Source organism: Emys orbicularis, chromosome 21 (genome assembly GCF_028017835.1).
Source record: "Emys orbicularis isolate rEmyOrb1 chromosome 21, rEmyOrb1.hap1, whole genome shotgun sequence".
Taxonomy (NCBI): domain Eukaryota; kingdom Metazoa; phylum Chordata; order Testudines; family Emydidae; genus Emys; species Emys orbicularis.
The window spans coordinates 14,866,653-14,878,194 of NC_088703.1; positions in this window are offsets into that span (position 1 = coordinate 14,866,653).

Here is an 11,542-nt window from a genome sequence, read left to right on the forward strand (position 1 = left end):
GGGGTCTTAGCAGGGAAAGTGAGCAAGTCCCACCGGGCTCAGACCAAAACCCCTGGGCGTCTCCTGTTGTTATGACACCTGAAAAGGATAAAACCATGAGGTGTTTGTGGACTTTAGGAAAGTAAACCCTATCCCTAGCCTCACCCATACCTCACCCCCCGGATAAGGGACCTGCTATAGGCACTGACTCTGTGGGTGCTCCGGGGCTGGAGCACCCACCGAAAAAAATTAGTGGGTGCTTACTGCTTAGCACCCATTGGCAGCCAACTTCTCCCTTTCCCCCAGTACCTCCTGCCCGCCGGTGGCCCCATCGATTAACTCCTCCCTCTCCCTCCCAGTGCCTCCAGTCCGCCACAATTGGTTGTTTTGTGGCATGCAGAAGGCTCTGGAAGGGAGGGGGAGGAGCAGGGACCGGGGTGCACTTGGGGGAGGGGGTGGGAAGAGGCAGGGAAGAGATGGAGTGGGGGTGGGGACTTGGGTGAAGGGGTGGGGTGGGGGTGGGGCTTGGGGAGGAGCAGGGACGGTAAGAGGGGGAACAGGGATGGGGACTTGAGGGAAGGTATCGGGTGGGGGCAGGGCCTGGGGCAGAGCGTGGGGGTTGAGCACCCTCCAAGCCCAGAGGAAGCCAGCACCTAGGGGACCTACTGGATTGTTGGGGGGTGCAAAATTCCTAAGCCCTCTGGACTTGACTCGTGGGTATTGGCAAATTCCCTGGCATGCTGATGCCCAAGAAAAATCACCTTTTATAGTGGAATCTGCCAGCTGTACAGGGCCGGGGTCTGTAAATCACCAGGTCCCCTTGGGCTGTGAGGCACTAATCCCTAATAACAACCAGCTCACTGTGATTATCCCTGCACCAGCACCCTGGGGGAATTGCCTTTTGTCCTACATGAGGCCCCTGCGACCTCCGGGGTTAACGGGTGTTGGCCAGACAGGTTGTGAGAACTTTTCCCTTCTGACCAGGAGGATGCTGGATCCCCAGTGACACTTGGGAGGAACCTTGAACTGCTGTTCTGGGGGCAGATACGGATGGAGGCAGGTGTACATGGGGCCCCATGGGATGCTCACTCTCTGGGCTGTGTGCTGGCCACAGATCAATTTGTAAAGAGATCCCAGCGCCTCTGTTCCCTGTAAGCTGCGTGCTTGGGTGGCCGCCCAGGAGAGAGTCAAGTGCCGTGCAGTTGATTAGCAGCACATCCAGCCGGCAGCGTGTGTTCAGGTGCCCCTCCCCCTAGTGCTTTGCAGCCACCCTGCTCCTGCAGCTGCTCCTGGAACCCTCCTGCTGGCTGTGCAGAGTAGGGGGTTGGGGAGTGCTGATGTCAGGGTGTCCCCCTGCCCCTCCCCCAGCCCCTGTACCCCATCTCCACAAAGCAGGAGAGAAGGGACAGGATTAAGGACTTGCAGCGGCTCTGAGGTCTGAACAAGCCTTCAGATGAGTGAATGCCTTAAAGAGACAGCCCACGGTCTCTCAGAGACTTCCCCAGCAGCCAGCACACTCTGTCTCTGTCTGTCTGTCTGTGTCTCTCTCTTTCTCTCTCTCTCTCTCTCACACACACACACACACACACAGTGTCACACACTTCCCAACACTGTTGTTGTTGTTACTTCTTGGTATTTCCTTCAATGCACATATATTCTCTGTAATTTTATTCTTTCAAAGTGCTGTTATTTATTTTTTTGACTGGTCTGTGCATTTCATAATTTTTATTTCTCTCTTTTTTTTTTTAAAGTGTATTTATTTTACACTTAAAGTTAATTCTTTGAGTAGTGAGTTCTAAAATGGCTCACTTGCTCTGGTTGGGGTATATTATATCTAGGTTTTTTTTGTTTCTACTGGTGGTGCACATCCGCACATTACCTCGGTGCACATAACAAAATTTATTCCGCACATGGGTGGAAAAAATTAGAGGGAACATTGTCCAGCGCTCCCACTGGCTGACCCCCAGAGCCAGGCGAGGTCCTGCAGAGCCTCCTTGGATGGTTCAGATGCTTCATTTCCCCCCCCCTCCATTTCCCCAACAAAAAGAACAGGAGTACTTGTGGCACCTTAGAGACTAACAAATTTATTAGAGCATAAGCTTTCGTGGGCTACAACCCACTTCTTCGGATGCATAGAATGGAACACACAGACAGAAGATATTTATACATACAGAGAACATGAAAAGGTGGAAGTAGCCATACCAACTGTAAGAGGCCAATCAATTGAGATGAGCTATCAGCAGCAGAGGAAAAAGCACCTTTGAAGTGATAATCGAGATGACCCATAGAAGGTGTGAGGAGAACTTAACATGGGGAAAAAATTCAATTAGTGTAATGACCCAACCATTCCCAGTCTCTGTTTAAACCTAAGTTAATTGTATCTAATTTGCATATTAATTAGAGTTCAGCAGTCTCTCTCTGGAGTCTGGTTTTGAAGTTTTTTTGTTGCAAGATTGTTACCTTCAAGTCTGTCACTGAGTGGTTAGAGAGATTGAAGTGTTCTCCCACTGGTGGTTTTTGAATGTTATGATTCCTGATGTCAGATTTGTGTCCATTTATTCTTTTGCATAGAGACTGTCCGGTTTGGCCAATGTACATGGAAGAGGGGCATTGCTGGCACATGATGGCATATATCACGTTGGTAGATGTGCAGGTGAACGAGCCCCTGATCATGTGGCTGATGTGGTTAGGTCCTATGATGGTGTCACTTGAATAGATATGGGGACAGAGCTGGCATCGGGCTTTGTTGCAAGGATAGGTTCCTGGGTTAGTGTTTATATTGTATGGTGTGCGGTTGCTGGTGAGTATTTGCTTCAGGTTGGGAGGCTGTCTGTAAGTGAGGACTGGTCTGTCTCCCAAGATCTGTGAGAGTGAGGGATCTTCTTTCAGGATAGGTTGTAGATCTTTGATGATGCGCTGGAGAGGTTTTAGTTGGGGGCTAAAGGTGATGGCTAGTGGCGTTCTGTTATTTTCTTAGTTGGGTCTGTCCTGTAGTAGGTGGCTTCTGGGTACTCTTCTGGCTCTGTCAATCTGTTTTTTGACTTCAGCAGGTGGGTATTGTAGTTTTAAGAATGCTTGATAGAGATCCTGTAGGTGTTTGTCTCTGTCTGAGGGATTGGAGCAAATGCGGTTGTATCTTAGAGCTTGGCTGTAGACAATGGATCGTGTGGTGTGTCCTGGATGGAAGCTGGAGGCATGCAGGTAAGTATAGCGGTCAGTGGGTTTCCGGTATAGGGTGGTGTTTATGTGACCATCGCTTATTAGCACAGTAGTGTCTAGGAAATGGAACGCTTGTGTGGATTGGTCTAGGCTGAGGTTGATGGTGGGATGGAAATTGTTAAAATCATGGTGGAATTCCTTGAGAGCTTCTTTTCCATGGGTCCAGATGATGAAGATGTCATCAGTGTAGCGCAAGTAGAATAGGGGCGTTAGGGGACGAGAGCTAAGGAAGCGTTGTTCTAAGTCAGCCATAAAGATGTTGGCATACTGTGGGGCCATGCGGGTACCCATAGCAGTGCCGCTGACTTGAAGGTATATATTGTCCCCAAATGTGAAATAGTTGTGGGTGAGGACAAAGTCACAAAGTTCATCCACCAGGTTAGCCATGATATTATTGGGGATACTATTCCTGATGGCTTGTAGTCCATCTTTGTGTGGAATGTTGGTGTAGAGGGATTCTACATCCATAGTGGTCAGGATGGTGTTTTCTGGAAGATCACCGATGGATTGTAGTTTCCTGAGGAAGTCAGTGGTGTCTCGAAGATAGCTGGTAGTGCTGGTAGCGTAGGGCCTGAGGAGAGAGTCCACATAGCCAGACAATCCTGCTGTTAAGGTGCCAATGCTTGAGATGATGGGGCGTCCAGGATTTCCAGGTTTATGGATCTTGGTTAGCAAATAGAATACACCTGGTCAGAGTTCTAGGCATGTGTCTGTACAGATCTGTTCCTGTGCTTTCTCAGGGAGTTTCTTGAGCAGATAGTGTAGTTTCTTTTGGCAGTCATCAGTGGGATCAGAGGATAATGGCCTGTAGAATGTGGAGTTAGAGAGCTAGCAGCCTCTTGTTCATATTCCAACTTATTCATGATGACGACAGCACCTCCTTTGTCAGTCTTTTTGATTATGATGTCAAAGTTGTTTCTGAGGCTGTTGATGGCATTGTGTTCAGCATGGCTTAGGTTATGGGGCAAGTGATGCTGCTTTTCCACTATTTCAGCCCGTGCACATTGACGGAAGCAATCTATGTAGAAGTCCAGTCTATTGTTTCGACCTTCAGGATGAGTCTATGCAGAATCCTTCTTTTTGTAGTGTTGGTAGGAAGGATTCTGTGGGTTAGTATGTTGTTCAGAGGTGTGTTGGAAGTATTCTTTGAGTTGGAGACGGCAAAAGTAGGATTCTAGGTCACTGCAGAACTGTATCATGTTCGTGGGTCTGGAAGGACAAAAGGAAAGGCCGTGAGATAGGACAGATTCTTCTGCTGGACTAAGAGAATAGCAACAGTCACCCAGAGACATGGAACCACCCCAGAGGCACATGACCAGCAGGTTCAGGGAGCCGGAGGGGGCCTGACACACACAGGGAACCCAGCTCCCTTGGCATCACTCCTGCTGCTGCCTTCAGGGCCGAACATGAGAACAAGGGGAGAAACAAATTTCCAGATTTTTTTGTTTTCAAAGCCCAAATCAACACCAACCATTGTTCTGGGCTGGAATTTCCTGTTGAAATGTTGAAAGTGTTTCTTCAAAGAAAAGAAAAAAACCCAAAGTCCCCCCCCCCCCCCATTTCTGATAAGCCTCCACTTTTCAGCAGGGATATTATTCCTGGGGCAAAGCCTTTGGAGAAACTCTTCCCATGAGCCTCTGGGGTGAGTGCCTGGGCCGGACACAGGTGACCTTGGATACAGGCCATATGGTGCTGATGGTCATGAGAGGAGTTTTGGAGGATGTGATGGGTTTTCCCAGGGTGCAACCTGGACTGTGTGCCACTGAGCCTTCTGTCCCACCAACCTGGGTTATCCCTCTCACACTGTGATGCTGTGACAAGCTACAACTTTCTGGCAGATACTGCACTTACACAGCCTTCCACAGGTAAGGGCACACCCAGCTGTGTTACATGAATGCTTCTCCCAGCCATTCATGAACCAACAATAGAGAGGCTCAAGCCAATTCCCCCCAGCTCCATAGGCGCAGACTCCGTGGGTGCTCTGGGGCTGGAGCACACATGGAAAAAAATAGTGGGTGCTCAGCACCCACCAGCAGCCCCACGGATCAGCCCCCCCCCCACAGCTCCTTCCACCCACCGTGATCAGCTGTTCAGCAGCATGCAGGAGGGGCTGGGAGGAAGGGGGGGTAGAGCGGGAGCAAGACAAGACAGGGGAGGGGGCAGAATGGGGCAGGAAGGTGTCGGAAGGGATAGAGCAGGGGCAGGAAGAGTCGGGGTGGGGGCAAGGGCTTGGGGGAAGGGATGGAGTGGGAGTGGGGCCTGGGGCAGCGCTGGGGGTCAAACACCCCCCTGGAACTGGAGAAGTCAGCATCTCTGCCCAGCTCCCCAGCCTTGCACCCCCAGAATATACCATTTTGTCCTCATCAGAAGCCTGAACAGTGTAAACTTATTACCCAGTCTGCCCCTCCCTTGATGTGGAGAGGACACACACCAGCCTTTGTTAACTGAGCTGAGATTTCCCAAGCACTTTGAGCAAAACACACTGCTTTAGGTAAAATATAAAACAGATTTAATAACTACAGAAAGATAGAAGTTAAGTGACTATAAGTAGTGAGCATAGAGATCAAAGTTGGTTACCCAAGAAATAACAGTAAAATCGCAATCTGAGTTCTACAAACTAAACAGGATTTGAATCAAGCAGTAGATGGTACAAACAGGTCACAGTGATGATGTCACTTCCCCTCCTTAATAGGGGATGCTTGTGACATCATCCCAAGGGGTGTCCGCCCCCATTGGTCAAGCAGTCTCCATTGTCTATGTGCCCTCTCTGAGAAGTCTTCTGGGATGTTCATTGGGAGTGTGGATTCCTCTTAATGGGCCATCAGCACATCTGGCTCCTCCATTGTTGCACCTGAAAGGCTGGTTGTGGGTGTTCCCAACCTCACAACATGTTTCAGTAACACACACATAGCAAAACTTCATAACCTCACATACAGTCATAGCACACATAATCCAACAAGATATTAATGTTCAACAGACCAAGCCTTTTAAAATGATACCTCACAAAGCAGACTTTGTACAAAACATACCATAATTATATAACAGTGGTGAATATGGGGGTTACAGGGTGCTGCTTTGAGGTACAGAGTGCCACAGAGGGGAAAGAGGGGGTGTTGCTCCCCCAAACTTTATACGTTGGTGGAGTTGCAGCTAGCAATGGCCCCTGTCTAGGGCCAGAGGATCCCAGCACCCCGGCAGGTGGCAGAGGGCACAGCAGGGCCACCGGGCAGTGGGCAGAGGGTGAGGAGAAGAGGCTGGCCCCCAGAAGCAGCAGCTCCCAGGGCAGCTAGAGGGTTTGCAGCCATTCTCCCTCTGAGCTGCTGCCTCCTGTGATCCATGGCTGTTGGGCCCCCTGGAGGATCATAACCTCACATACAGTCATAGCACACACAATCCAACAGGATATTAATGTTCAACAGACCAACCCTTTTAAAATGATACCTCACCAGGCATACTTTGTACAAAACATACCATAATGTGGTCCCCCAGGGACCTGGGCTGAGCAGTGCCGCTCTAAGAACAGGAGTACTTGTGGCACCTTAGAGACTAACAAATTTATTAGAGCATAAGCTTTCCTGGGCTACAACCCACTTCTTCGGATGCATTCTGGACAGCGCCATGATCAGGACTGTGAAGGTGATGGCCAGGCTTGGCCTGAGCTCCTGCCTCTGCCTATCACTGGCAGCCCCCGAGCCCTTCCCTTGTTCCTGGGCAGCGGGTGCCTGTGAGGCGTGCCAGGATTCTGGGTGTGTGACTGGGGCAGGGCTGCCAGGTGATGAGCTCAAGGCACTCAGCGGGCTGCTGAGGTAGAGGGTGTCAGCGGGGGCTGGCTGTAGCACCTGCCTGGATCTTTCACCCTCTCACTGGCTCTGGTCCCTGCTGAGGCGAGGGGTCGCACATGCCCCATGATGCTCCTCTCCCTGATGGACATGTGGTGGCCTGGGGAGGCCTGGCTGTGTGCTTGGCAGCCCCTTGCCTGGTTTCCCATTTGATCAGCCTGAGGTGACGATGGCTCACCTGCCTGGTGGGAGAGGTGCCGGGGGCCCTATCAAACTGTGTACATTGATAGAGGGCACAATTTAAAGGTTTGGATGCCCCCAAACAGCTCCAGTGTTGGCCCCCACTGGGCAGGCCCCCCCCAAGCTTACACTCTGTCTCCCCTCCTGCAGTGCCCATCTGTTGTTCCTGCCTTCCCCGCGGGGTGCAGCTCACAGCTTGCACAGTCTCAGAGGTCATTTGACTGGCTTGGCTCTGTAGGGAGGGGGCCTAGCGGCACCATATTGTGACCAAGTGTGGGGCTGGGTTTGAGTCAACAGGAAACCCATCTGCAGGAGTGGGGCAGTCCCGGCCCCGCCCTAAGCCCCTGGACACTGGGTGGTTTCCAGCTGTGGCTTCCAAGGCCTTCCTGTCTGGGGGCTCCTGCGCATGAGAAACCCTGTGGCCCTGGTCCCTGTGCGAGACCTGAACAAACACCAGGGCAAGCGCCCAGCCCCATGGACCAGCAGTTGTGTTCCCTCTAAGGTGTGCACCTGCATGGCTGCACACGAGGCCATCAAGGGCTACACACAAGCCATGCAGGCATGCACACAATTGAGTGTGGAGAAAGTGGAGGGTGGGGCAGTGGATGAGGTGATGTGGGTTTGGGGGAGCTTAGGGCATCCAGGGCTGGGGGAGGAGAGGTGCCTCTCTCCCCTGGCCCCAGCTCCAGCTATGGCTACAGCAGGGATGGGAGAGACGTGCCTCTTTCCCCCAGCCCCAGCTATGACCGGGTCTTTGATGGAGACGGGAGAAACACCTCTATCCTCAAGCCCCATTGGCTGCAGTGGCCGGGGAGAGATGCCTCTCCCCCAGCCTCGGGGCTGCAGAGGGGAGACGTGTGTGTGTGTGTCTCTCTCTCTCACACACACTGTCTCACACACACACATATAAATTGTCTCTGTGTCTCACACACATACAAACTGTCTTTTTGTCTCTCACAAACTCACTGTCTCTGTGTCTCACACACATACCCTTTGTGGCTCTCTCACACACATACATACACAGTCTTCCACACTCACCGCCTAACACATAGTGTATTATTGTTGTTATTTCTTGATACTTCCTGCAATGCACATATATTCTCTGTAATTTTATTCTTTTAAAGTGCTATTTTATTTTTTTGACCAGTCTATGCATTTCACAATTTTTATTTCTCTCTTGCACTTAAATTTAATTCTTTGAGTAGTGAGTTCTAAAATACCTAACTTATCCTGGCTGGATTAATTATCCCTACTGTAACTTTAAAAAAATATATATTCTATCTAGGTTTTTTGTTTCTACCTTTGGTGCACATCTCATTACCTTGGTATTGGTACACATAACAAAATTCATTCCGCACTTGGGTGAAAAAAATAGAGGGAACATTGGCCAGCAGTTACCCCATGTCAGGCCCAGCCCTGGAAGCCTTGGGCAGGTGCAGAATTTGCCCCCCACGTGTGGCCCTGTTGGCCTGGCTGGAGCTGCCTCCCCAAATATAGAAGTCAAACTGATGCCTTTGCTGATGGGGCCTGGAAGGAGCCTTCCTTGGAGGGCGGATCCAGCCTGGAAGGAGCTGAAGGGAGATGGGGGCAAAGTGGGAATGGCCCTGCAACTCCTCCTACCGCCCCCTAAATGTGTCCAGCTCCTACTGGTTTCATTGTATCCGCTAGTTGCACTGGGAGAGGCTGGGGTGTTGGCTGCTGTTCCTGGGAACACAGAACAGCCCAACTTGGGTGATCTCTCTCCAGTGCTTGGTGGAACACCTGCTGGGCTGGGAGTAGCCTGAGCAGAGCATGTCAGACTGGATAGATAGACAGGGCATATTTCCTGCCCTGCCAGCTCCCCGCAAACAGACAGCAGCTGGGGGCATTTCCCCATCACTGCTCTCCCATTTCAGCTCCTGCGCAGGTCTAGTGACAGAGGCAGCAGGGCACCAATTCCAGCTTATCAGAAATCAGGGCTGGGCTGAGCAGCAGTTGGGGGCAAGAGAAGCTGCCCCAGGGGTGCCGTAGGGTGAAGGATGGAAGGGGAGATGGTCAGTGCCATTGAGGAAGGGGCCATAGACGTTCTCTCTCTTTAGCTGTGGAAAGACGCTCAGACTCCAGAGTTAGTGGCTGGGGTTAGAATCTGGTGGACAATTGTTCCAGTGGAAAATCAGGTTTCTCTGAAATCAGGATTTGCCGATGGCAGCTGGGATTGATCCTGTGGGAGAATTCCCGAGTGTGAGAAAGTGGGGAACACAAAACGCTGCCACCCCTTCTTCCTGAGACAGCTAGAAACCAGTAACCAAAGTGTGAGAAAGTCATTATGCCCCCACCTCCCGGAGTAATATGGAGAGTCCAGTGGGAACATCTCACATGAGAATTGTTCCTGAAAAAAAATTCCCAGGAAAATTCCCCTTTCCTGGCAGCCCTCGCCGAGTTATTGCACAAACATTGTGTTATGATTATAACAGCTGGCTGCTCCTCTGTGCCCTCTCTGAGTGAACCCTCAGGCCTTCCCCTCTCTCAGACCAGCCCTGGGCTACAGCCCCCAGTGGACTGGCCATGCTGAGCCCCAGCAGGTCTGACTGGACTCAATACCTGCAGTTCTACCACCAGGAGCTGTGACCAGCCATGACTGCAGTAACCCAAACACCTTCTTAGACAAAGTCTTGTTTGATCTCCATAGCATGAGCCAGGCACAGCCAGAGAACAGGGTTGCCCACAGTAAAAGGGTTCCCTGCACATCTATCTCATCCCTAGACCTAGGCAGCCTGTCCTACCCCAGGCCCTCACCTCTGGGGCTGGGGCCATCTGGTCCCAACAGTCTCTGCCTGCCCCCTCCCCCATCCTTCAGGGCGTCTGTCAGTGCAGTCCAAGGTCTCTGTTCCCTCCTGTATCCCTGAGCCTTGTTAATGGCGGGGTGGCTCAGCAAGTGGCATCACAGCAGATGGCTCTGCAGTGTCTCTTAACCCTTTCAGTGTTGGGGGGGGCACAGCCAATCCCCCACTTGAATTAACCCCTTGTGGCATGGGCAGTGGTGTAATAGGCCATGGGAGGCTAAGCCTCCCTGGTGCAGCCAATGCCAACCTGCCGCTGGTCACCTGGGCCGTGGTGGCCCCTCCTGCACTCCGCCTCTTCCCATCCCTGCTCTGCCCCTTCCCTGAGGCCCCCACCACCCGCCACTGCCTGGCTGAGTCCCCTCCTCCACTCCACCCCCCCTTCTCCAGAGGGCCCCGCCGCAGCCCTCCTCTTCTCCACCTCCCGAGACTGCACCACTGACTGTGTCCCTCCTCATCCCTCCGCCCTTGCAGGGGAGGAGGTAGAGGAAAGGTGGGACATGGAGAGAGTGAGCAGTGGGGGCCTCACAGAGGAGGGGGTGGAGGAGGAGGGATGCAGTGAGCGGCCGCAAGGGGGCTGAATGGGGACAGGGCCAAGTGGGGGAGAGGCGGGGCCTGGGGTGGAGCAGGGGTGGAGTGTGGGTGCTGCCGTGGGCAGAATAGGTGGGACAGACAGCTAGCATCCCCCAGGGGAAGCTTCACTCGCCAGCCATGCCCTGTGGTCATGCAGCGACCCCTGCAGAAGAGTCAGTCAAATAGAGCAGACAAAGTTCAGAGGTTATTACAGGGCAGCTCCAAACTCATAACACCCAGTGATTGTCATTTCTTCCCCAAACATCCATCTGCCCCTCCCCACGCCCACCCATGGCAGCCAGTGTCCTGCCTGCGCTGGGAAGCTGATTGCCGGCTGCTACCAGGGTGGAAATGGCTGGTTTGGCTGCTGCCTGCACCAGAAGAAAGGTGTTTTCACACATAACACCTCCCTGGGGTTCACCTCCACCAGCTACAGGCAGGTAAAATGCCCATGGCACCGAGGTGGCCCAGTCTCCGCTAGGATCTGACGATGAGAGTGCTGTCTGGTCCAGCCAGCTCATTGCACTCACACCTTTCACCTATTGTAGATTCAGCTTCTTTGGGCAGTGCTGCCCAGGGCTCCCTGCCCCCCATTCACTGCTAGGTCCCATCACAACCTGCAGTAAACTGACAGTCAGGCCATAGGGTTTAAATGCAGCACACCAAGCAGCAAAGCTAGACACGGTGCACAGAGGCATTGAGGTCACACTTTACAGCTCCACACCACAGCCACAGGCTAGAAACTTACTTTTATTTGTTTTAAACCAAAGCTGAGATTCTCCCACAATCCCAGGACTCCAGGAGCTGGGGCTTTATCGTGGGCCTTGGCAATGCTGCCACTGGCAGCCTGTTCCCCTCCTGCACCACACCCCCCTCACTACAATTTCCAACCGTGTCTGAACTTCCCCCCATCCTTGTTCCATGAGAAGCTTC